General features: G+C 43.5%; 1 long non-coding RNA gene across 5 annotated transcripts in view; it reads right to left on the bottom strand.

Moving 5' to 3' along the window:
* Positions 1 to 24,252, bottom strand: part of LOC133502355 (uncharacterized) — a 58,317-nt gene that overhangs the window by 27,351 nt on the left and 6,714 nt on the right. For all 5 annotated transcript variants that reach the window (XR_009795464.1, XR_009795465.1, XR_009795463.1 and 2 more), the window contains 3 exons: positions 23,323 to 23,456; positions 21,457 to 21,507; positions 21,320 to 21,387 (listed from right to left, as the gene is read on the bottom strand). This is a non-coding gene — a long non-coding RNA (uncharacterized LOC133502355). The remainder of the gene's footprint in view (positions 1 to 21,319; positions 21,388 to 21,456; positions 21,508 to 23,322; positions 23,457 to 24,252) is intronic.

The raw sequence follows: 24,252 nt of genomic DNA on the forward strand, positions 1-24,252 counted from the left end.
GAAAATGTCAGAGTTGTGTCATTCTGTACTTGTGTACCCTTACTTGTTTGTACTTAGTGAAATCTCCGTGCACTGCAAAGACCCAGCGTGGTATCAGAACTGCTGCCTCCACTCGTGAAAAACTGAAATGGCATTGCAAAAGAAATTTTCTTTTTACAGAAGTGATTTGAATCAGACGACACGGTGGATCGGTTCAATCGGTCCCGCCTGTGTAGAGTTTGCACGTTCTCCCCGTGCCTGCGTGGGTTTGCTCCAGGCACTCTGGTTTCCTCGCACATGCATCAAAAACATGCAACATTAATTGGACACTCTAAATTGCCCGTAGATGTGATTGTGAGCGCGGCTGTTTGTCTTGATGTGCCCTGCGATTGGCTGGCAACCAGCTCAGGGTGTCCCCCGCCTCCTGCTCGTTGACAGCTGGGATAGGCGACTCTCGTGAGGATAAGCGGCGAAGAAAATGGATGGATGGATGGATTTAGATCAGAGAGCCACTTCCTACATTTTAAGGTTAAGGTAAGGTTACTATTATTAGAGGATGACATAGCTGGACAGTGAACCTCTCCTTGTCACAGATGGATATTCTTAAATTGTCCTTTTTCTGCAAAACCTGCAAATCCTCTGGTATTCCCTGAAAAACTCATTTCTTCACAGTTTTATCCTCTTTCTGTAATGCCCTGTATGCCACAAGATAATACCAAAGCTCCTGGTGAATGGGAAACTAATAATTGGCATCAAGGAATTATGTTGAATGGATCCATCTCGAATGAGAGACTGAAATGTTTGTATCTTGCACAGGAGCTAAATTAAAAATTTCTCATCCACACGAGTTCAAAATCACAGTGAAAAACATGGATTGTTTTTTTTTAATGCTCACATTTTTGGAAACGTACCCTAAATCTCCGCTCGTAACAACTCTATAAAGTAGCTCCTTTACACACATGCCATTCTCCTGTCCTTCCTTTCCTCGCCTGACTGTTGATTCCGGTGTAGAACTGGCTGTGATTTATGTCCTCCTTTGCATAGACAAAGGCGGCACACAGCCCGAGAGGTGAAAGGCTACTCCTTCTACACACACATACACACATAGAGGTTTGCAATTCTTCAATCCCCCTCCCACCTCAACTGTTAGCCCAATCACCACATTAGCAAAGCCCAGTTCCATATATCATCATTGCACCACCTCCTTAGTAGGTTGATAAAAAGTTCGGACGTAAATTCTCTGAACACAAAAAGAGGACGGGTCTCTGAGGCGACTTTTTATTTATTTTTAGCCAATCTTCTGTCCCAAGAATATTGTTTATTTTGCAGCCTGACACGCATGTGGAGAAAATGAACAAATTGGGCTTAGGTCAGTTAAAATTTCAAGCCCGGCCCCGCCTGTGTGGAGTTTGCATGTTCTCCCCGTGGCTGCGTGGGTTTTCTCCGGGCACTCCGATTTCCTCCCACGTCCCAAAAACATGCAACATTAACTGGACACTCTAAATTGCCCCTAAGTGTGATTTTGAGCGCGGCTGTTTGTCTCGATGTGCCCTGCAATTGGCTGGCAACCAGTTCAGAGTGTACCCCGCCTCCTGCCTGATGACACCTGGGATAGGCTCCAGCACTCCTGCAACCCTCGTGAGGATAAGTGGCTAAAAAAATGGATGGATGGATGGAAGGTCTCAACAAGGTATGAGATTGTCTTCATGGAGAGAATGTAGTACGATGTAAAAAAAGTAAAGGCGGTATGCTGTTCATGTTATCTGGCATTTTCTTTGACAATTATGGCTAGTTTGGGGGTAAAAATATTGGCTATTTTGCTTAACCAGTGGAAGAAACAATTGAATTTTTCAGTCAAATGTGGAGTGGACTTGTGTCCGGATCAGACTATAAGATAAATTTGGTCTTTCATGATTACACTGCCGCATCTCGGTCAGACAGTGGCAACACGACACCTGTACAGTATTCCGATATCACCACATCCCATCTTTTATGATCACTGGCCTGGATCTTGTCAAATGAAACACTTTCAGGAGGCTTTAACAAGAAACGCATTTAGCTGGAACTGGCTACGACTGTTACTATGGAAACAACATGGTGTTGTCAAAAAGTGAATCACCGTAACAAATGTTGGAGAAAAAAGGGAAAAAAAATGCTCTGGAGAGGACAATTTGCGTTGACTATTTAAGATGGGCTGAAGATATGTTGACATACTTTTAATTCGATACGGCAGGCAAGCAGGGAACAAAACTATGTGTAGCCTAGCAAGGTTTGTACATACAGTATGCTGTGGAGTAATACTCTATAAAGCTTCGCAAAACATTGGTGAGTAAATGTTTAAAATGGCGACCAATCACGTTAACAATGACAAGTACAGGAGGCGACGCACTGGTATTGTCGCTGATAGGTCACACTACAAGAAAGATATTGATAAAAAAAATGTAAACATACTTGACAGAATTTTGGAGTCATAGGACAAAATCGTCGGTCGTGGATCACGTCTCACTACAATGTTTCATTGTTCCTGCATAAATATGTTCTCCCATGTCGTTTACCGAGCTGGGAAATCATACGCAATATGTAATCGGGCAGATATTGGGGTGAAAATACTGTAATCTGGTCTAGACGTTAGAGAGGTTACTTTTCATGAGAATTTAGTAGTATTTTGGGCAAAAAAAACAATGCTAAGTGCCGTTCATATGACAAGGCAACCTTCTCCAAAACATTTGTTTGCTTTATTGCGTGACATTTGAACAAATTAGACCACAATCAAATATATGGTGTTGTACTAAACTACTTGAGAATTTAGTGGGAATTTTGTTAAGATACACAAAGAAAAAAAAATCCTTTTCTCCAACGTTTTGCAAAAAAAATCTGGTACATTTATGGAACAAATAATCAGATTTAGTTTTTGTTAGCTATGGCCAACAAGAGACTAATACAGGATAGAATTTAGGAGTACAGTATTGTGTACAAATTCAACAATTTAGTCTCACAAGAACTTACTAGGATTATGTATAAAAAGTAAGACAAGGTTTTAGAAACTTCTCAGGAAGAATGTATTTTTATCATTTATTCCATTTTAATTAATTAAACTTGAGGTGTGACTGGTTAGACCGTTCGCCTCACATTTCTGAGAACCGGGGTTCAAATCCCGGCGCCGCCTGTGTGGAATTTGGTTGTTCTCCAAGTGCCTTTGTGGGTTTCTTCTAAATTGCCCCAGCGCAACCCTTGTTGTCACAAACCAACGGTGCATGGGCGGATCCAAATGCAGGACTCCAAGACGAGGATATGATGCTCAGTGGGTTTTATTATAAACAAAAGTTGTGAATGACAACACGGTCCAAGAAGGCGGGATCCAAAACACAAGAAACAATGTCCGATAACTACGAGTCAACTAACGAGCATAACCAAAAGCGTGACTGGGCTATCATGACGCAGTGGCGGAGTAACCTTGGATGCGGGAACGCATACTCAACTTAAATACATTGTCTAATCACAGTGCATGTGACACAGCTCTGACCTTTAACAGGTGTCTGAGATGAAACCGCCCGGAGCGGTGGCCAGGCCACGCCCCTCCTGGCCGGGTTCCAGCCTTGCTCATGACACTAGTGAGGATAAGCAGCTTGGGAAATGAATGTATTCGACTCATTATACTTTCTAAAAGGAGAATTGAAATCACACTCTGCTATTTGGGCTCACATCTGAAGTTCTTATTCCGTTCCTCCCCAGGCAGCTTTAGAATTTTATAGAGCAATGCACCATTATCTTGTACCGTAATATGGTGAATTAGTTTAAGATTTACGTTTATTTGGGATTTACTTTTTATGCTAGGTAATATACTTTTATAGTATTTGTGGTATCATATAGGCTTTTCAGCTCAGCATGTCGTCCATATGTCATACTATTCATTCATGTGTGCAGTAATGAAAGAAATGTAACACTCGAGTACTTTTAGTAGTATTTCCCCCCTGAATGAAACTGCACACAGCGGTTTGAATGAAACTTTCACACCAGCATACATTGCGAAGCGACACCTCCGGTATGTCAAATTACATCCCGTCACACAGGCCGTCAATCACAGACTTAAGGACACGGATGTGTTACGACGCAGGGATTTCCGCAACGACTGCTGCGTTTACTCTCGGTTTGATTTAGGGAGGTGTTTTTCTAAGGTATGCGGGGGGCCATCGGAGCAAAAACCACACAAAGGAATAAAGCGGGATTTCATTTCTGCAGTGTAGTGTTGCTCCCCTTCACAATAATGTCTGTGTGAAACGTATATAGGGTTACTGCGGGGTCAGAACAAATGCGGGCTGGTGAATGCCCGACGCGGCCATGCGGGTCAAACCCAGGGAAACCAGAGCTGCTAACTTGAGTCATTAAGATTTGAACTACTCGGGAGCTTTCACTCTTGAGACTGTGACGGTAACCTAGTAGATACCTGAGGGGAATGCATTGCTATAAAACATTTTTTATGAGGTTGTAAAAGGAATTCTCAGTGGCAAATTTTGCATTTCCCAGTTAAGTCTCCTGTAAAGCTAAACATAAAGCAAAATGTCTCACGGACCAACGGTGCGGGGGCGGACCCAAATGCAGGACTCCAAGACGAGGACATGATTTTAGACGTGGTTTTATTTCGGAAGGGTGTTGATACCAAAAAGCAGTCCAAAACAAGGCAGAGGCACAAAAACGCTATGCTAGGCAGGATCCAAAAAGACATTCAGCAAGGTCCGAAGACTATGGGGGAAACTAACTAGCTTAACAGGACGGGATAAACCAAAGGGCACAGAATCGCTGTGATAAGGATAGCTCAACGCTACACTTACTCTCAGTGGTGGAGAATCCAACTGGCAGTGAACGTAACACACTGACGCAAGGCAACGAACTGGCAACGCCAGTTACAAAACCCCAAACTTAAATACATGGTCTAATTAGAGTAAACATGGAAAACAGCTGTGGCTGGTGACAGGTGTCAAAGGTGACACCGCCCAGAGGGGCGGTGGCCAGGCCACGCCCCTCTTGGCCGTGGTCCAGCCTCGCTCATGACAAATGAATTACACATTGTGTATCAAACACAATCCACGTATATAACTTTTGAAAGTCTGCTAGCATGATGCTAACTAATACTGCCAAATGCTGTAAAAACAAGCATCGTCGTCACAGTAGTTACATTCCTTTCAAAAAATGTATGTGAACACAAATAATGTAGCAACATAAGTAAACAGACAATACAACAGTACTTACAGGGATATATATTTTATATCCCCTCCCGAAAATGACTAATATTACTGCCAAGATGCACACAACGGAAGAAACAGCATTTGCAATAACAACGGACATTAAAAAACTAAATCATATGTACAAACTAATTCTTTATGTTCTATTTAAATGTGATATTCCTGTAAATTTTTACCAAATTTCGTAACAAGAACTACGGTATTTTTCGGACTACAAGTCGCTACGGAGTACAAGTCGCCCCAGCCATAAAATGCATGATAAAGAAGGAAAAAACATATATAAATCACACTGGAGTATAAGTAAAATTTAACACCAAAAACACACCTCATTTAAAATTTCAATGATGAACATTTTGAAATAAAAATAGAATAGAGACAACAACAGGCTGAACGGTATGCTTACATGACAACTGAGAACGTGGCTGGTATGTTAACATAACATATTAAGAGTTATTCCAATCACTATAGCATAAATAACATACCAAGAAGTTTACCAAAACCATCCGTGTCACTTCAAATACCCGGTAACTATAATCCAATGAAATGTTCATCCTCTGTGTCACTTTTCTGCTAACTCCGGAGGTAGAAGATGCGGCGCTTCCTCTTCCACATCGCTTACGTCAGACTCATCGTCAGGTGAAGTTACAAGTAGGATATTCCAGCCTTTCTGAAACCTGACAGGATGGTTTCAGTTGTCACGGAAGCCCGTACTTTGTCGAGCCATCCAATGACTTCCCGGAAAGTTGCGCGGCGGATTTACCCGGAAGCTGTGCTCTCCATCTGTCATCCACTGCTCCCACAGGTTTATTTTTGAACTGTGGCGCGATGTGCGGTCGCATGCTATCGATACATCATGAGCAGACCTTTTTGTGCTCTAAAGAAGCCATCCAGACGCTTAGTGTAGTTGCACATTTCACTACTTTTACTAACCCTAATCTGCGGAATATGATTTTCTCTTCAATTCCATTTTTGTTCAGACCTTCTCAATTGTTATCAGTTACAGCTAATGTTGAAATGCTGAATTTTCAGAAGTGTAGAAGTAACAGCCACAGATACACGGGCTTAGACTGCCCTCTTACGGTTGTCAGTGTGAAAATAACTGATAAGCAACTCGTAAAATGGATGATCTTCTTTTTTTCTCGGCTTGTCCCGTTAGGGGTCGCCACAGCGTGCCATCTTATTCCATCTAAGCCTATCTCGTGCATCCTCTTCTCTAACACCCACTGTCCTCATGTCCTCCCTCACAACATCCATCAACCTTTTCTTTGGTCTTCCTCTCGCTCTTTCGCCCTGGCAGCTCCATCCTCACCACCCTTCTACCAATATACTCACTCTCTCATCTCTGAACATGTCCAAACCATCTAAGTTTGCTCTCTCTAACCTTGTCTCCAGAACATACAACTTTGGCTGTTCCTCTAATGAACTCATTTCTAATCCTATCCATCCTTCTCACTCCAAGCAAGAACCTCAACATCTTCATTTCTGCTACCTCCATTTCTGCTTCCTGTTGCTTCTTCAGTTCCACCGTCTCTAATCCGTACATCATGGCCGGCCTCACCACTGTTTTATAAACGTTGCCCTTCATCCGTTCATCACATAACACACCAGACAGCTTCTGCAAGCTGCTCAAACCTGCTTGGACCAGTTTCTTTACCACACTCACCATTGCTCTGGATTGTTGACCCCAAGTATTTGAAGTCCTCCACCCTCGCTATCTCTTCTCCCTGTAGCTTCACTCTTCCCCCTCCACCTTTCTCATTCACGCAGACATATTCTGTTTAACTTCGGCTGATCTTCATTCCTCTCCTCTCCAGTGGATGCCTCCATCTTTCTAATTGTTCCTCCACCTGGTCCCTTTGCTCTTCATCCTAGCGGAGACTCTTCTACCACATAGAACACCAGACACATTCCGCCTACTGTTCCACCCCGCGTGGACCAGTTTCTTCACTTTTTTACCACACTCTACAAAAATGGAAATGGAAAATGGGTGGATGGATGTAATAATTTCACATAAAAGTCACTCTGTAGAAAAAGTCGTACCCTTGGCCAAACTAGGAAAAAAAACTGCGACTTGTAGTCTGAAAAATAGGGGAGGTCTTTGCGGGTTATGGAGTCCCTTTCAAAGCTTCCAACAACAATTTTGTATACATACATATAGGCCCATGTTCTAAACTGTAGAATGTCTGGGAATGGAGTGAAAAGTAAGACTCATTTTCCTTTTCTTTCTTTCCCTAAACTCTCATTTTCCACCTGCGCTTCATTGAACACGGCATCCCGATTCTCATCTCAGCTGTGCAACACTGTGAAAAACCTCTCGATGTACAAGGTGCTCATTCAGGGGGTCATGTATCACATAATCACCACGAGGTCAACCTTTAGAGTCACGATTGGGGGTGGGGGGGGTAAGTTGAAGGCCCCTTCGCAGGCCGTTATGGAGGTGACTGTAAGGTTGAAGTTTATGGACTGAGCGGAGGAGGTGTTCTGATATGAGTTCTTTCTCGGAGGCAGTAGGTTTATTGTTCCAGTGAAAGGGGAGAGGTTTGATGCTTATAGGTAGCAGGGAAGTGTGTCTGGAATGTATTAGATGTCCGTCTCCCAGTTATGAAAAAAGAAAAAAAAAATCACAACACAGAGCTCCCCATGTGGTCTGCATCTCTCAATGCACGGCGTCGCGTTATGGAGGGATCAAGCGATTGCACGCTAACCGGCCAACTGTGAGACAACAGTTGCTTGGTTTCCTTGGGGGGAGTTCACGTTTTATTTCTAATGGAATTTTTTTTTCATGGAATACTTTTTCATCTCATAATTGAGTAAGCCTAGTCATCCCTTCACTCAGTTATGGGGGACGAGATGTTAGGCGCTGTTAGGTATTACAGACCAATGATGTATCCATCAATCAATTTTCAATAGTTGTCTTCATTCGAATTAGATTCACGGTAAACCCAGCTGACTTTGGGCAAGAGATCCTGGTGGGTCCTGGACTGGTTACTCAATAAACAATTCACATTCACATTCAGACCTATGGGCAATTTATAAATTTCAACGAACCTGAGATGCATGTTTTTAGAATTACAATGCAAGCTAGAGCAAACAAGAGAAAAGTCATGCTAACAAAGACAAAAAAATGCTAGCACCACACAAAGAACTGAGCAGAAGCAAAAGAGCAGGAAATTTAGGAAGGGAGCCTGACAACTGACAAGTTCTAAGTAGAGAAAAGCAATGTAGCACAGGGAGAACATCCAAACTTTCCACAAAAGGGACTGAGCTGGAGTCAGAGGCGTAATGTGGGCGGAGAAAAACCCTACAAGAAAACATGTAAATTCCATACGGGAGGTTCGAAGCAGAGACTCAAACGTGGGACCTTTTTACTGCGAGGTACACATGCTACCCACTGTGCTGCCTGGAACAGATTCATTAAAGGAGGAAGGAATCTGAGCTTCAGTTTATCTTCAATGCTACATTAATCAAATGATATTTCTGTTCCGCCATTGAATGCCATGACACCTAACTTCACTTTTCAAACGTTATTTGACGAATTTTCCCAATGTGCCACTTAAAATGGCTTGAAAGCCCATTTTTTGCAAAAAAAAAACAACAAAATTACTCTCATGCTTACTCCGTTCACCTCAGCCTTGCATTCCACATGACTAATAAACTAAAGTACAGCCAGAGCACGTGTTTCCCAAAATACCGAGCAATTTTTTTTTTTAATGTGCATACTAATGCAGCGCTCGCGCCAAGATGCCATCATGTGAATGGAAACTGCATTAAAAACACCTACGTGGGTACACCTTTGCTCGGAGGAATGCCAAACTGTACTTTGAACTTTGTATACTTTTCCACTCGGAAGGGGGGGGGGGGGGGATTTAGTCGCCATTACCTTGCTGACCATGATGATGCAATGGGGATATGTACCTAATTTATTGTGTGTGTGTGTAGTGTACTACTATCCATCCATCCAACAATCCATCAATTTTCTTAGCCGCTTGTCCTCACAAGGATCGTGGGGAGTGCTGGAGCCTCTCCCAGGTGTCATCGGGCAGGAGGCGGCATACACCCTGAACTGGTTTCCAGCCAATTGCAGGGCACATAGAGACAAACAGCCGCACTCACGATCACACCTCGGCGCAATTTAGAGTGTCCAATTACTGTTGCATGTTTTTGGGATGTGGGAGGAAACCGGAGTGCCCACGCAGGCACGGGGAGAACATGCAAACTCCACGCAGGCAGGTCCGGGATTGAACTCGGGACCTTAGAACAGCGAGGCCAACGCTTTACCAGCTGATCCACCGTGCCCGCTTACTGCGGTTTCCTCCCAAAATCCCAAAACATGCATTAATTGGAGACTCCAAATTGCCCCTAGGTGTGATTGTGAGTGCGACTGTTGTTTGTCTCTATGGAAACCTGTTCAGGGTGTACCCCCCTTCCTGCCCGATGACAGCTGGGATAGGCGCCAGCACTCCAGTGAACCTTGTGAGGATAAGCGGCTCAGAAAATGGATGAATGGCTGATAATAACAATAATAAACTTTTTTGAAATGCCAAGAACAAAAATTCTCGTGACTTCTGAATCATCTAAGTTCTTGTGCCAATCAAACTCATTTCAACGCTACATTTCCATGTCTCTGTATCATTTCAGCGCATTGTGACAATTGTTCTCCAAGAGCAGTTAGAAGCTTTCAACACGACGTCACGCGACATTCCAGTGCGTCCACTTGAGACATGTTCAATCAAACAAAACATGGATTTTATACTGTTGTTGGTTTCCCCCAAATTATCGGAATAATCCACTTATTTTTTTGCAACTGAGTAAAATGTTTTCCTTCCACGAAAACTGCAAACCTAAATTTGCACATGTTGCTCTCCCAAATGCTTCGAGGTAAACCCATTAACAGCGCAAAACCTCCTTTTAAATACTTTGGTTTCTACCACTTTTACACCTTTTGCCAACAGCACACATAATGAGTGCGTAAGCACAAAGTTTAGCGCCCAGTGCTGAATCTTAGTAAAAGATCGCAATTTAGTCAGTCAAGAGCAACACGCCCAACAAAAGCGTGCCCAATCTGTTAGAGTGAACAGCAAATTTAGCACCTGGTATTTAGGAACTTAGTAAATCAGGCCAACAGAGTCTAAAGAACTGCAAGTTTTAAGCCTTTTGTTCTTTGTACCCTACATAGGTGCAAGCAGCAGCTGCGTGCCAGCTGCGCACATGTGTGCGATAAGCAAGGAGGATGTTTTGGAGAGCTACCTGGCCGTGGGCGCTTTCTCCGCGTCTGCTGGCATTTGCGGAATCCCTTTGTAGGCCAGCTATTCATTTCAAGACGCTAAAGTCCTCCCTATTTCACATTTTACGGTGGCCTGGCCGACGCTATCCGGGGCTTAAGCTACAAAGGCCCTCCGCTTAAAGTGCTCATCGTGTTACCTTTGTTGTTTTTCAAAAGTCACCGCTCGCACGAGCTCGCCATAACTCAGCCAGGCTTAATGGCGCTGTACTGCACCGTACGACCAAAATGTCTTTTTAAGCACGACTGTCGCTCATAAACACACACTTAAGCGCCAGCGATCCGCCCGGTGTAATGTATCAGCTCATTCTAATCCAAACACCACGTTTTGGTGGCTCAATCAGTGTTCATGTTGAGGGCAAATCCATTCTCCAAAAAAAAAGCCCAGGGCCCGACGTGATCTAAGGCTACCGGCCTTAGTTTGATTTATTATTGTGGGAGTGATTGAGCCTAAACACACACATGCAAACACAGACGCACACAATAACCGCAGTCTCAAACGCAGCTGCGCACATAGCATGTCAGAGGAGGTCTCAAATGAATTGGTCAATTGTTGGTAATCATGAGATCTATATTCCACCCCTCCGCCTCCCCACCACCGCACTCTGACAATCTGGCTCGCATTAGGGCCGTCCGGGGGAATGAAAGAGACCTGAGTTTTTGAGAAGGACACGGGCTACCTGGAAGTCTGTCAAACAACAGAAGTGTGGGTGTCCCTGATGATCGCAAGGAAAGCAAAAGCACAAATGGGGAGAAAATAGCAACAACGGGACTGCAGGAAACTGCAAAAACACATCACATTGTCAGGAGACGCGCTAACCGACAGCAACAATGGATGGAGACAAATGTTGTCTGAAAGAAGACTTATGGCAGCGAGACACCAGACAATTTCAGCACAGTGGGGACTCTGCATGTCAAGCCAACAAATTTCTAAGATCGTTTCAAAGATCTTAAAATTCCCCCAAACGTGCAGTATGGAACACATCACGCAGGGATGAGAATGACCAATTTGGAAAAACACTGAAAATGTCTGCCTTCGGGGGGTGTTCAAAGGGGGGTGCGCCCCCCCCCCCTTTGGGCACAATTTTTTTTTATAAAACACACTGTTAAATTGTGACCTCTGGTTACTTCTAACAGTGTAAATATAGGGCCATCATAATATTTTGAAAACTTAAAACATGAATCCACACAAACCAAAATAATTTTTCCAAACTTCAGACATAAAAATGTAGACAGTGAAATTTACATCAAATAGGCTACTACTGCACGTACAAGTTATACTTCAGAAATAAGTGCACAATTAATTAGTTTATATATATATATATATAAACTAATTAATTGTGAGAGAGAGAGAGAGAGAGAGAGAGAGAGGAAGAGAGAGAGAGAGAGAGAGAGAGAGAGAGAGAGAGATCATGAAATATAAAAGTTTTTTGCTCCTATTGGAACACAGAGTGCACAGCACTTTGCCAGGAACGTCCACTTTTTGTATGTGTTCGGTTAGACATGTTAATACAGTTTTTGTTCCTATCTGCACGGTTACACTTTTTTCAAGTCATGCCCATCTGAAACAGTTTTTTTACCTCGTGGTTTTTATCAATTTCCCTGGCATGATCTTCATCTTTTCACTACAAGACTTTCGCCATACGGGCAAACGTGCAGCCCACACGTAAACAGAATGCTTCTCTATGAAATGTTAACATCAGCGTGAAAATACCGACGAAATACCGCCAAAATGCTGCCGGAAATCGGAATGCTGTCGAGATTATAAACACCAAATTTAATGCAAACAGATAGGAATGCCGTAAACAGATCGCAAAGCCGTTTTCCGCTATCACAGCTCTGACGAATTTCACAACGAGGGAAAAAACTCAGAATTCCGCGGAAAATTCTTATCCCTGGTCATGAGACAACAACAAACTTGGGGTAGATGAATCTGCTTGACCAATGAGCAACTAGGAGTTGGGGGCCCAACACAGGAGCCAGCTACAATAGGAAAAGCCAATCATCCTATGTCAAGCGCTAGCCGCCAGCATTGGAGAGGGGACAGGATGGTGGGGACCAACTGGGAGGAGGTGGGGTCCCTGCCCCACTGATGATGGGGCTGCCACTGTAAAAGCCACCTCAATATCAGTCCCTCCCATTTGGCGTTTGAATTTATAAGCTAGTTTTTAGGCAGCAACACAGAAAGCCCAGTTTTTTTTTTTCTTCTTCTTAAAGGCGATCCAGATGTCATAAAACATCTTAAGCGTCGCCGAGGACAGTACAATATTACACTTACGCTTTGGAAATCTCTTCTTAAATGTGGAGGCTCAAACGCAGCCAACAGAGCGCATGACAGCTGGGAAGGAGAACAAGGAAAATGCAAAACCGAAGTTTGCTGTATAACTATGAATAAAAAAAATCCATAGTTGCTCGATGAATAAAAGAATTGAAGGCAGCCTTTCTCGGCTTTTTTAAGCTTTACACCCCTTTCAAGGCCTTGACAGAGTTGGCACACCTCGCTTCCCCCTGGATGCTTCCTAGAAAAAACTCAAACCAATGCAAACTATTATCCCGCTTGGATGAAACCTCTTGGAATGTTTTCCACTGCTTACAACAGCAATGTAGAAATTCTTTTGTCAACAAATTGACTTACCAGTTGTGTCATCGACTATATATAGTAGAAAATGTTCATCACCGTTGTATCAATACTACGGTATCGTGTCATATTTTGTGCCAGCCCTAGTCGGGTTGAACCACTGAATTATATATTACCCCCAGTTATATTCCCCAAAATATACTGATGTGAAATATGTCTGTCTGTTGAGAGATGCATCAGAAGATCGACACTCCTGTGGTGCCTCTCATATAAAGCCACTGCTGGCAGCTAATTAGCTTCGGTTAGCCAAAAGCTGGAACCAAGCGGAAACAGCTGGCCCCATTGAATAAAATGCAAAAAATGTAACTCCCGGCACCTGCAAAGCGCATTTGTTTGGAGGGGGAAAAAAAGAATGCATTTTTTTGTTAATCTTATATGTGCACCTGGTGCAGTCAAGTTCACTGAGTCTTTACCAGACGTTCGCAAAATCTGCTGCTTTGTGTCTGATTTACTGGCAATGATGTGGCCTGTCCAAATACATTATTTGTACTCAGTTAGTAGCCTCATTTAGTAGACACAGTCAATTGAATCATTTAAAGGTAAAAAAATGTACAGTACATGTACTATCCATCATTAAATGTTGCTATTAGCTTGAAATTTTAGCTAAGATTAGGCCTACTTATTATCCATACATGCATGTATCACAGGGAGTTAATTGCAAGAATGAACACTGCCCAAGTTGTCTGTATTGTTACGAAGTTGCCTTGAACAGTCATTGACATCCATCATAAGCCAATCACCAGTCAATCGTCTAACAAATTGGAGGTGTACACTGTTTGTTCATGGACAATACTGTATACTGTACGAATGGCTTAACTGTAGCTACCGATACTGGGATAGTATTTTATCTGCCTGACCTCCATGCATGCAATACGTGTTCAATGACAGTACGACAGTATGAATGGTCGATTCTGTCTTCGTCTCCTGGCGTCCAGTCCAGGTCATAACTTATTTTGTCCAAAGACAGTTGGAATAGACGGCAGCACCCGGCAAGCGTTATAACAATAAGCGCTGCCGAAAATTGACGGATTGCTTACAAAACCTGGCAGTTTTCTACTTTTGGAGTTTGTATCAGAGCCATATCAGAGGTGGTATGTTACTTTTGTGTATGGCCATGTCGCAATGGAAGGTAAGCCGAACTGCACTGAGTTTTATTGGATGAACAGTCAGTCATTCCTCATAAAGAACTTACCTGATTGCTCACAGGCGGTATTTGTCATGATCCATGTTTTTGTTGACTTTGTTTTGATGAGATTTCCTTTTTCAGTTTTGTAGGGTTCGGCATGTTTTTCCCTGCGTTGCTCGTCAATGTTAGCCTTGTCTTTCTTGTTGGGTTTTTGTTTCCAACTGTTCTCATGAGCCCTGTCGCTTGAGTCTACCAATCAGCTACCACAAGCCATTGGTCTTGTCCAGGTACTCCTTGTTGTTTTGATTCTCTGCTTTCTTTCAGTCTGTGTTGGTTCATTGTCATCAGATGTTATGTTTCCTCAGTCCTGTCATGGGTGTGTATTTTCTTTCCATGTGATTCTTTGTTATTTTGTAATTAGATTTCTGGATTTTGTAAATTTAAAGTTTCCTTCCTGACCCATCCAAGTAATTATTGTTTTTTAAATTAAATACCTTTTTGAGACATCTGCATTCCTGCCTTGCCTCCCTGCTTCGCTGCACTTGGCTCCTCTGCCGTTTGACTCTACACTAACGCCACAAAAAACAACTGCGACAATATTTGTTTGGTGACGTGTCAATGTACCATATTCACACCATATAGTGTCCAAAGTTCTACAGTATTATTCTATTTAAAGGCGCACAGCTTTGTCACACTTCGGGCTCTGCCTTCGCATGTAAAAGCAACAGGCAGCGTGGAAGACAAGCTTGCCAAACACTGACTGGAATGTGTACAATCTACCGTTGAGATCCAGACCCATGGTCGTCATTGTAATGCAAGCCAGATTTAACATTGGCCCAGCAGTATGTGGGGTGGGATTATGGCTGGCTCATTTGCATGAGACATGGCCGGCCTCTAAAACGGGCCAAAAAAAATTGTGCTATAGTGTCCAAAGCACTGTAATTCTTGATAATCGAGTTATTTGACAAAGGCATTTCACAGACACGGTATTAATACACCCAACACCGGGGGTGCTCAATGCGTCGATCGCGATCAACTGGTCAAGGCAGTCTTGGTCGATCGCGGGACGGTGTGCCAAAAAAAAAAAGCCAATGTTCCTTCTTGCGCACCGCTGATGCAGTCTCTTCGCAGATATTCTGCGTTGTGTGCAAAAAAAAATAAATAATCCAATGCAAATTGAAAGTATAACATAGCTCTTTAGTTTGTGGCATTTTGCAATGTGATTCAATGAGTGAGGGATGACTGGTCGTTCCATCCAATGGCACAATTCAAATACCTACTGTAAAAAATGAAAAGAGGTGGTTTCTTTTAGGCAGCACACGGAACTTTCTCTAACAACGACCGCTGCTCCGCCACACTCTCTTTTTGCTAGTTTACCTTACACCCCCCCCCCCAGCCCCGCTCTTAAAGATGTACGCTCATAATTACAAATGTTACAGTACTTACGCAGCCCATCAATGTGCTTTATAATGACAGCGTCCACCACCGCCGCTTTAGTAAGCAACACAGTCTGGGCAACTTGGAGCAAAGACGAGCTAGACATGCTGCTTATGTTTACTTTCGATATTAATGGAGAACGTTAAAAAAGAAATGCTGTTGTTTCAAGATACAATGACTGTCGGAGTATGTGAATAATCGAAGAAAAAGTGGTTAAACTAGACGAGATTTTCTCTTTTCCGAGTGGGAAAGGTCTGGTCTGAAACCAAAGTAGAAAATGCAGGATGAGATGGTGTGTAATTTTTAAATTCCACCTTAGCACAGCCTGATTCCGGATTAAAGCACAGACAGTGCACGAAAAGCTAATTCTGTATTCGCGAGAGGCTGGCTGCTTGAAAAGTAGATCTTGGGGTAAAAAAGTCTGGGCACCCCTGGCCAACACCTATTATCCATACATACTATCCATTGGAAAAAATGCATAATTACTTTCTCATTTCTGTGGTTTATAAAACATTATATTTTAAACCAATCACTTTGGACTCATTCTAAATGTGTGGTAAACTGCACACATTTGGTATATTTCGGCTTCATTTCTATACCATGGGAAGACGGTGGTCTGTGTGATATACGGTCAGCACTCAGTTGTATGAAAGAACATTTTGCTGCAAGTTTTTAAGCCTTCTTTCCCGCTATCTGCTCTGGATCTGTCGCCGCTTTGTTTGGCCAGTGGCTGAGCCTGCCCCCGTTAGAAAGCCTTCCAAACTCAAACAAACGTCGCGATATCATACCCGCGGCTGTGTGCTGGCACAAAACTAAGAACAATTTAGCCAAACTATTCTATACACTTGGAAACCTTCATTTTATTGGATCAGTTTTGCTGCCCACAAGAGTAATACCCTTCACTTTTCGGGGCAAAATTGTCTATTTTTGAGTCCGAATTAGAGCTTAACCTACTTTGTGTTGGATTGACTGCAAAATGGGGCAAAGTCCATCTAATCTTTCAAACTTTTTGGCCGTCAGCACTTCTCGAACCAGGCTGAACCTTCACTGTCCCACTTTCTCGCCCCCAGCCCACCCACCCCAGCTCCCCTGGTATCAGTCAACACATCCCATCTTTCACCCCCCATCACCACCACCTTATATTGGACTTTATTGCCTGGGTTGGAATGTCTGGTATGTCCACAACCACACCCATTCTCCCCATGCAGAATACAAAGGCATGCCAGGGCTCGCATTGATGGTTTTCCATGGTAAACTGAGATCTTGTAGACATGGCCAGATAGGATTTAATCAACATCTGTCACCTGTCATCTTCCAGGATCTTCTTTTTGGCAAAGCAGGTGATGCCTGGAAGCAACGTTCCCGTCTTTCCTTTTTTTTTATGGGGAATCATGTTGCCGCTTTGAAATATTCATGTAGCATCAGTCTTGATGAAAAGACACATTCCTCCATTCTTCTCTTCACCTTTTTCTGCTGAGGAAGTGTAGAAGTGGTATGCCTGCGGGCCAGAAACAGATCCGGGCTGCTGGATCCTGGGAAAAGTGCGTCAGGAGGCTTCTAAATCCCAGAGAACAATAAACTGCAGTGAATGCATACCTTACTTTCAGAAGACCTTACACACACACACACGTGCACGTATTCTTGCTTCTTCTGGCGGAAATGATGGACGGTGTGCATAAAATTCTCCAACACCCTCTCCCGTCCCCTGCATCGCCTCACGAGGTGGAAATTCTCTTACATTTTAGCTGTCTCTGGGGAAGCATCAAAACAAAGTGGAGGGAATCCAAAATGTGCTGTGCAGTTTACTTTCCATGTAAAACAAAAGCAAAGTCAAGGGAAGACTTTATGCTCTTTTTTTCCAAATGAAAGCTCTCTTCCTCTTTACTGCTGATGGGCCGGCGACAAGAGGGGAAAGGCAAGGATGGGAAATCCTCTGCCAAAATGTTCATCTTGTGGCTCAATGGTGAAATTACTGTCAGCTTATTTTTCTTTTCCTTTCGGCTTGTCCCGTTAGGGGTCGCCGCAGAATGTCATCTTTTTCCATCTAATCCCATCTCGTGCATCCTCCTAACTAACACCCACTGTCTTCATGTCCTCCCTCACAACATCCATCAACCTTTTCTTTGGTCTTCCTCTCACTCTATTGCCCGGCAGCTCCATCCTCAGCAGCCTTCAACCAAAATACTCACTCTCTTGCCTATGAACATGTCCAAACCCTTGAAATCGGCTGTCTCGTACCTTGTTTCCAAAACCTCCAACTTTGGCTGTCCCTCTTATGAGTTCATTTCTAATCCTATCCAACCTGCACACTACAAACGAGAACCTCAACATCTTAAATGTTAAATAATCTGGCTTCCTCCCACGTTTCAAAAACATGCATGGAAGATTCATTCAAGACTAAATTGCGCAGCAGTCTTAATGTGGGGGTGGCACGGTGGATCAGCTGGAAAGCGTTGGCCTCACAGTTCTGAGGTCCCGGGTTCGATCCCGGATCCGCCTGTGTGGAGTTTTCATGTTGTCCCCGTGCCTGCACTCCGGTTTCCTCCCCCATCCCAAAAAACATGCAACATTAATTGGACACTCTAAATTGCCCCTAGGTGTGATTGTGAGTGCGATTGTTGTCTGTCTGTTGTCTGTCTGTATGTGGCCTGCGATTGACTGGGAACCAGTTCAGAGTGTACCCAGCATCCTGCTCGTTGACAGCTGGGATAGGCTCCATCACTCCCCTTCTGAGGATAAGCGGCTAAGAAGATGGATGGATGGTTTCAATGTGATCGTTTGAGTTGTTGTAGTATGTGCCTTGTGATTGACTGGCGACAAGTCCAGGACGTACCTTGCCTCTCACCCAAAGTCGGAAGTCAAATGTATACAATCAAATGCAAAGTCAAGGGAGGACTTTCTGCTGTTTTTACAAGTACAAGTACAAATTATTGCAACTGCTAAAATTTGTTTGTACAATTTGTTGCTATTATTAAAAAAATATATAGTACCACTTTTAGTGATCTGCATTTAACATTTTGGGGTGGAAAAAAGTTAGCGACGTGATGCCTGTAGTCAACAGGTCGCCCTCTGTATCTCCCAAGAAGTCGGTCTCACTTTCAAAAAGGTATGAAATGGAACTAACGGCACACGTTGGAGCGTCTTCTTCCACAAAATGGATATATTCTTTGCATTGGAAAGCTGCTGCCCAATCGTTTTGTAGCACATACGACCTCGATGCACCCAAGAGCTGCTGTACCTAGTGCTGGCGAGGCAGTCTGGAAAGCTAGCCTATCATTTGTGAGCATGGCATGGGCACAATGTTGGATCATTAGATTGGTCTTAGCGGAGTATTGCCAAGAACATCACTGTGAGAACCAAAGTCTCATCCGTGCCTTCTCGTTGCACACACAGGAAAATATATTGACGCTATCACAACGAAAAGCCTGACTCATATTTGCGAAAATGCTTCCTCTAGCCCCCGATTTGCAAACCGCACTCGCCCCGTTGATTGATGCTCCCTTGGAACGCCGCACCTCGCGGCGGCGGCCGTTTGACATGCTGCGGGCGACATGGCGAATACGGACCAACGCACTCGTGACGCAAGCTGGCCGGAGAAGACGCGGATGCTGAATTACATAGTAGAGCTGAGGGCTCGCTGCTGCAGCTAAAACCACCTCGTTAGCTTGCGGTGACGGCACCGAGCGGCTGTTCCAACCCGACCTCACGTGTCCGCAGAGGTTGCATAGGAAGTGGAGTGCAAACACTGCCATCTTCATTCATTCTTAATGGAGGGCAGTACACAAGACACATCGCGGCCTTTCTAATTAGTTTAATTAAGATTTCAAACAAGGATTGGCATTTTAAACCAAAGTTGTAAGGGTTTCAAGATTTTTAGTGTAAGGATGGTTTGAAGGCTGACTGGTAGAGCACAATATGTTACCACGATGTATTTCATTACTTTTATCATGTCTTACACTGAACACGGCTCATAACTAAGTCATAACTCTTTGCCATTTTCTTGTTGGTTCTTTTGCTGAAGCCGGTAGGAATGTCGCGTTTGACCTGCCTCGACAATTATCCCGGAATTTTGGGCAGGAAAAAAAAAAAAAAAAAAATGGAACGCAGCTAAGTAAACAGGGAAGGTCATTATTTCCCAGCAACGGCGACCAAGGAAATTGTGAATTATTAGAGGGTATCATTTTGAAAAATGGCACACACCGTGTGAGTTTAACTCAGCGAACTAAGTAGAACTCCAGAAAATACTGACAAAAAAAAAAATACTACCCTCGTGTTCGGAAATAAAATGTTCACACTGGACTTCTAAAATAGGACATTTTATGTGCTCTACGTTAGACCAACAGTTGCTTCGATTTGAAATGATGTTCAACGCATAATGGAAGCCGTATTCGAGGTTCCAGGGTCAGACGCGTTCGTTTTTAACACCAGTTTTTCCAATTCATAATCTTATACTGTTTGCTGATTTTGTGTTGTTGTTGTTTTATATCAACACGAGACCCTCACTGATTTTGAAGGATGTGATTTTGTTGTTTTTAATGCCTGAGCATGAATCTATTGGATAAGACATTTTACTAAGGCATGGGGTAAGGTTTAAAATTTTGTTTAAAGCCAATGTTGGTTTTCATATATCCATTCATCCATTTTCTGAGCCGCTTATCCTCACAAGGGTCGTTGCTGTAGCCTATCCCAGCTGTCATCGAGCAGGGGGCGGGGTACACCCTGAACTGGTTGCCCGCCAATGGATACGTTTCCAATTACGCCATCTTGTGTGTCATAGAGGTCAAAGAACACAGGTGATAGGTGAAGCGTGAAGTTTTTTTCGAGCGTTAATTTATCTGATTGATCTAAGGGTGGTGGTGACACACAAGATGCCGTAGTTGGAAACCTATCCGTTGCAGGGTTTTCAAATATTGGGAAGCATTTCAGATTTTCAAATTCTGGTCTCAAACCACGGCACGGTGGTTCAGCTGGTAAAACCGTTGACCTCACAGTTCTGAGGTCCCGGGTTCGATCCCGGGCCCGCCTGTGTGGAGTTTGCATGTTCTCCCTGTGCTTGCGTGGCTTTTCTCCGGGCACTCCGGTTTCCTCCCACATCCCAAAAACATGCAGCATTAATTGGACACAAATTGCCCCAAGGTGTGATTGTGAGTGCGGCTGTTTGTCTCTTAAGTGCCCTGCAATTCCCTGACAACCAGTTTAGGGTGTACCGTTGAAAGCTGGGATAGGCTCCAGCACTCCCCGCGACCCCTGTCAGGATAAGCAGCTAAGAAAATGGATGGATGGTCTCAAACCAGGATTAGGGGTTCAAATTCAGGTTTTAAACATTGGTTAAGGTTTCAAATGTCGAGCTACAATTTGAGTTTGAAAGCCAAGTTTAGGGTTTCAAATTAAGATTTCCAGCCAGACCTAGAGTTTCATATTAGAGTTTCAAACCTGTTAGTATTGGCAACTGGCTTCAGATGTGATGTCCTTATGTATTTGATAATCTGCTAAAAAAATCAAAAAATGTTTGGTTGAGTTTATGATGCCTTTATAATTTTTATGTTTAAGTGGAGCACCTTGACTGGGAGGTGTAAAGTGTCTCGCAGGCGTGTTAACACCACACATCGGGCACGTACTGTACGTGGGTGGATCCAAATCCACGGCGGCGCTTTACGGAGGCGGCCGGGTCACTCCAGGGTGAGGGCTGCAGTAAAGACAGGAGACAGAGGTGTTGAGAAGCATCCCGTCGCCGCAGGCACGCTCCGCGACCTACGCTGTGCCGTGGAGGAGACGCCCAGTCTGCAGGAACAGCTGGCCAGGAAGTCTGGCAGAAATTATTTTGGGGGAAAGAGGGCGAAAGAGATATGAGAGGAGACGACAAGGAAGAGATACATGGAGATAAAGCAGCAAAAGGTACTTGAAAGCAAGTGTAAAAGACAGCCAGAAAGAAGTTAGTAACAAGGGGGGCCTGTTTGTGACAGGAGAGAAAAACTCATAAAGCTTCACTGCTGGATTTATTCAGGTTGTCTCTTTCTATCTTGCTCTGACGAAAGAGGAACTTACCGGACAGTCGGAAGCACTTTACCGTTTTTATGGTTTCCTCTGACATGAGTGACACGTGACCTGTGAGCACTCAGTCCATAACCACTCTTTGATTTATAACACTATTTTCAACATAGTAAGCAATAAAATGGTGACAGCATGGTGTCATATTGGTTAGCATCTCTGCCACCCAGTTCTGAAGTTCAAAAATTCAAATTTTCTCTTCGCCCTTCCTATGGGGAGTTTACATTTTCTCCCTGTGCTTCCACGGGATGTCTTTCTCCGAGAAATTTGCATGAAAGATGAAAGGCAAAAGCAACTGATATGCCATCCAGGGTTCTGCAAGGTCTAGTCAAGTTTATAAAGATTATCAGGCTGTTTTGTCATGATTGTTCACTATCCCAAAACAAACGGCAGATTATTTTGTCATAAAAGCATCCTGTGATATTATTCTGTGCTCTGAGGTGAGCATTTAACCAAATAATAGGGTCCAAAATGTATGAAAATCAATTTTCATCCACTTATCCAGGATCAGCTCTTGAGGATAGCATCTTAAGCAGAGAACCAAGACTTTTCTCTACCCAGCCACTTTGTCCATCCAGCTTTTCGGGGGGGGTTGGGGGGCAAACCTAACCACGGAGCTCTCCGGGAGGCATCCTAACTAAACTCATCTAGTTCTTCTCGATGCAGAGGAGCAGGGGCTGGACGATGAGTCGCTCCCGGATGACTGATCTTCTCACTCTTTTTCTCGGGGGGAGCCCAGACACCCGCCAGAGAAAACTGATTCCTAGCCCTTGTATACCCAATCATTTTCTCTTGGTCACAACAAACAACGTGTGACCAGATTTCCTGCCAAAATGAAAATAACAAGTCCATTGATCAAAAAACATGAAGTGGAAACACTTAAAATGGCCACAAAAAGTATGTGCCGGGGTGCCTCTGGCCCAGAGGCTTTGAGTTTGACAGAACCTTGTGTTTTAAATTGTCCATAGGCGGGAATGTGAATGTGACTATTCCTCGTCTATATGTGTCATGTAGGAGGCAGGTGAGAGGCGTGGTACACCCTGGACTGGTTGCCAGCGAATTGCAGGGCACATACAGACAATTATTCATTCCATTCATTACATTAGATTCAGAGTTATGGCAATTTAAAGTCATCAATGAAATTAACAAGCATGATTTTTGGAATGCGGAAGGAAGCCAGAAAAAACCCAGAACACACAAAAATCAACAAACGAAGGTCAAAGCCCAGATTCGACCCCCCTACCTCATAACTGTGAGGCAGATGTGCTTACCACTCGGGAACCCTGCCACCAGTATCATTTCTGTGATCATAGTAGATTTTTTTTTTCCTTCTCTCTTTTACGTAAGGTTATCGAGAATTTTGCCTGTGCGGGTATATTAAAAACAAACATGTTTGAACAGAAGAAATGACTTGATTGCCCTCCAAAAGTCCAAACTTGGCAGCCGGTCTGCATTCTCCACCTATCTTCTGTTTGCATCTTCATTCCAACTGATTACACGACTTTTTATAAGACAATAAACCGACTGAGATCTGGTGTCATGGCTGCATGAAGCGTTTAACGCTTACACTGACCTCCCGTGAGAGTCTGCTCACGACCTTCCATCATCTGGCCAGAAGGGTCCGCTGAGTTCAGTTTCGTGTCTGTGTGTGTGTCAGTGGAACCAGTTAGAGCGGCCTCCTCATGGCGACCATCCAGAAGAGTTGGCCTAGTGGGCAGATTGACAGCGTAGGGAGACAAGAGACGGGGAAATGGTGAAAACAGACATGGGGCCCTATCAGTTTACACACAAGTGACATTATTAATGACAAAAAGAAGTGGTCATAAAAATTACATTTCCCTTTTACACAAATTGAGGTTCATTTAGGTCGATTTTTAACATATTCAATGATTTTTAAAGCGCGGGCTTGCTTCTCTGATAGCGTGTGCTATCCTCAAATAACCAACACAGCCCATCACACACTCGATATCTCCAGTCTTCTCCGACGAAAGTGAGGAGTACCAAAGCTGACCTGTGGGAGGCGGTATGGTGAAAGAAAAGAAGAAAAGAGTAGTAGTAGCAGGAGAAAGAGAAAAAGAAAGAGGAGAACAACAACTACAAGCTATGTTATTTTATCTGACAACTAAATTCCAGCTGAGAACTTTCTTCCTTGCCATTTTTATTGTGGTGAATGACTTATGCGATGCGGTATAAAAACATTCAACACCGCCAATAGCTCCTCTATTGTATTTTGTTCAATAACAGCTCAAGCTTCCTGATGGGCTATTATTCTGTTTCACGCAACAAGGTGACCAAATATTAGCGTTGACCACATACATAAGGATTTGCAATCGAAAATATGGAACAGGTTTAATATTTCCATTTGTCGGCCACGACTGTTTTGTAGCAGCACACCAAGGATACAGGACAAGGGGTTGCCAGAGTAGCAGACAGTAGCAGACAATACGAAAGGTTTGAAGTCATACGTTGAAAAATAATTCAGATATTGTATACTGTTTTACTT

This window comes from Syngnathoides biaculeatus, chromosome 6, assembly GCF_019802595.1.
Source record: "Syngnathoides biaculeatus isolate LvHL_M chromosome 6, ASM1980259v1, whole genome shotgun sequence".
Lineage (NCBI taxonomy): Eukaryota > Metazoa > Chordata > Actinopteri > Syngnathiformes > Syngnathidae > Syngnathoides > Syngnathoides biaculeatus.